Consider the following 2,913-nt stretch of genomic DNA (forward strand, 5'->3'; position numbering starts at 1 on the left):
GACTCCCTCTCGGGCGAAGACGCAGCAGGGGACCTAGGGCTTGGTCTCCGGCGCCGGCGAAGGGTTGTTTCTGACCGATCTTCACCCGTGTGTGGCCACTCCGCCGAGGGGAGCTTGGAAACACAAAGAGGTTGCCGAGAATTGAAGCTCCTTCGAAGCCCTAGTTGTCTCCTTCCGGCTGTGGGTCCAAGAACACGAAGGTAAGTTGCTTACTCACCTGCGGTAAGAGTAATTCCGGGATTTCTTTTGGTTTTCTGCCATATGTTGAGGTTTCGGATTCTTGATTCCTTTTAGATTTCGAAGCATGGTTTTAAGGGGTTTTTGTTTGATGCTTACTGCCATGAACTCTAAAGAAAGAAGGAGAGTTTGTATAGGTTGCTGGCTGTCAGGAATTCGATTTCGAATTTGTTAGATTGAATTCCACTAGTTATATTATGTATAACGGCTAGACACGTATGAAGAGCATACGGTGGTTTTTGTTAGCCTTAGCCTTAGTTTTAGTTTCTTTTATAGTATAGAATTCAATATTCTGCAGTTTAGTTTGTTTATGTGTTGAATTATTGAGCAAGAATAGGCCCTTTCTAAGCTACTGTGCAGGTTAGATTTGGGTCAAGAAAGGAGATTAGATCTGGGTCAAGAAAGGAATACTGATAGATTTTTTTTAGCTTGCTATGAAAACAGAAGGAGTTAGTTTTTCTTCTAAAATATGTAGATTTGTCTGTTAAGTTTCAGTAGCTGTTCAGCTGGTTTTGGTTTCGATTGTGCTATGCATTTGATGTGAACAAGTTTTACATAGGCTTTATTTTGATATGAATTTATTGCTTCTGGTATACATAGCTTTAAGTCCATCATGTTCCTAAACATAAGTTATCTTAAGCTCTAACTATTTATACTCAAGTTTAGTTCCAAGTTCATGTTGTTATTTGCATTTTGTTGAAGCATGCCTCTAGCTGGTTTCTCTTAGAAGATAGGGAACTCTTGTATGCTCACTTTCAATTGAAGGATTTGTAAATTCCATATTTTTAAAAGGATAGTTTCATCACTGTTTTGAAGGGGTTTTTCAATTGGACATTGCTCTACATTTGTTTCCATGCTTCTAAGTTGTTTTCCTAAGGGAGATGGAGGGTCATTTGATGCTCAATGTGGATTACAGAACTTGTGGATTTCAGATTTATAAGAGTAGTTTAAATTCAGTTTTTAGAAGTTATACAATTGGATGTGGCACTATATTTTTTCCATGCTTCTAAATTGGTTGTATAGCCCTGCAAATTTGGATTGGCGTGTCATGAGTTTTATGCCTTAGTTTGGGTGCATGTGTTATAAACAGATAGTTTAGTTTTAGTTCTTAAAGTATGCAAATCTTTATGTTTTACAGTTTTAGTTTTGTTTAGCATTGCAGTTCTCGATTAAAACATGCAATTTAATTTAGTGCAGATCTTTTTATAAGTATTGTTTGAAGATTTTGATAAGTGTTGCATGCAGAACTCCAAATCTTAGAACAGATTTTTATTAAGCTTATATGCAGATTTTTGTTAAACATTTTAGTTTTAAAAGAAGCATTCTTTTGTTAGAAATATTAATAAGTATAAGAAAGATAAAGAAAAGAAAGAAAAAGGCCAATGCCTTAAGTAGATCCCAAAGTCAAGACTTTAGGGATTTTGGCACACAAGGTGCTAAAGAAAATGCCGAGGCATTATATATTAGAAGTATTAAGAGATAACAAGTATTTTACTTTTATCAATGGCACTGTACTGGACTCTCGGTAGTCCTTGGGTTGGGCTCCCATAGTCGGTCCCTAGGTTTAGATAACCTAGTATGCAGGACTCTCAGTAGTCCGTGGGCTGGGCTCCCATAGTCGGTCCCTAGGTTTAGATAACCTAGTATGCAGGACTCTCAGTAGTCCTTGGGCTGGGCTCCCATAGTCGGTCCCTAGGTTTAGATAACCTAGCAAATCCTACTAGATTCGGGACCAACTATCTCGGTTAGGGATGCGCGCATAGTAAGTACAGTTGCCGGGCCCAAGAAGAAGTTGATTATTATTTTGAAGTATTATAAGTATAAGTTTTGAACAAGTAAAGCAAGTTTTACATAAGTATGAAATATTTAAAGAATAAGTCTTTAAACAAGTGAAATAAGATTCAGAAGGTATTTAGAATTCAGTAAGCTTAGTTCTCTATGCAAGCATGATAGTATAAACTTGCCTTACATGTTTAGCCTTTCAGTATGTTTCTTTACTAATAGAAGAGCATGAGTTCGTTTACTGTTCTTTGCTATTTATGAGCATGATTAACTATACATGTTTAGTATTTCAGTATGTTTCTTTCTTTACTATGTATGAGCATGAGTAGCTTTACATGTTAGCATTCAGTTTTAGCATGTTTTTATTTATATATATGCATATCGAGATTTTGTGAGTTAGATAGCGCTTACTAAGCAAATTTTGCTTATAGATTGCACTTCCTCTTACTGCAGATACAGGAAAGGAAAAGATATAGAAAGGAAGGCGACAAGGAGGTGCGGATGGATGTGTGATGCCAGGACTATGGAAGCCTTGGGACTAGGAAAGAAGTTTTAAATTTAGTTTCTGCATTTTGGATATTGTAAACATTTGTGTTGTATTTTAAGTTCATGTCATTTGAGATTATTCTATTTAGATTGCATGTAGGATGAGTTCAGTAGATATTTGTGTGTTTGATACTTATTTAACTGCGTGGTTGTTTGATAAATGTTCCAGCCGCCTGTGGCTGTGTATATAGTGTTTGTATATCAGTTTAAGGTCACCGGTACAGGGGAGATTCTGCCGAAATTTTACGGTAGGATTTCCATGTGGTTTTTAATCACACCGGTTAAGTAGAGTTAGTAGTTAAGTAACGGTCATCCTTAGAGAATAGTAGTAGTAAGAAGGGTGGTCGT

At 36.6% G+C, this 2,913-nt stretch overlaps 1 long non-coding RNA gene across 1 annotated transcript; it reads left to right on the forward strand.

The window, feature by feature from the left end:
* Positions 1-2,678, forward strand: LOC122013336. Its single transcript, XR_006120561.1, has 2 exons — positions 1-200; positions 2,473-2,678. It is a non-coding gene; the product is annotated as an uncharacterized LOC122013336 (long non-coding RNA).
* The last annotated feature ends 235 nt before the right edge of the window (positions 2,679-2,913 follow it).

The sequence above is a fragment of the Zingiber officinale genome, chromosome 1A (assembly GCF_018446385.1).
Source record: "Zingiber officinale cultivar Zhangliang chromosome 1A, Zo_v1.1, whole genome shotgun sequence".
Lineage (NCBI taxonomy): Eukaryota > Viridiplantae > Streptophyta > Magnoliopsida > Zingiberales > Zingiberaceae > Zingiber > Zingiber officinale.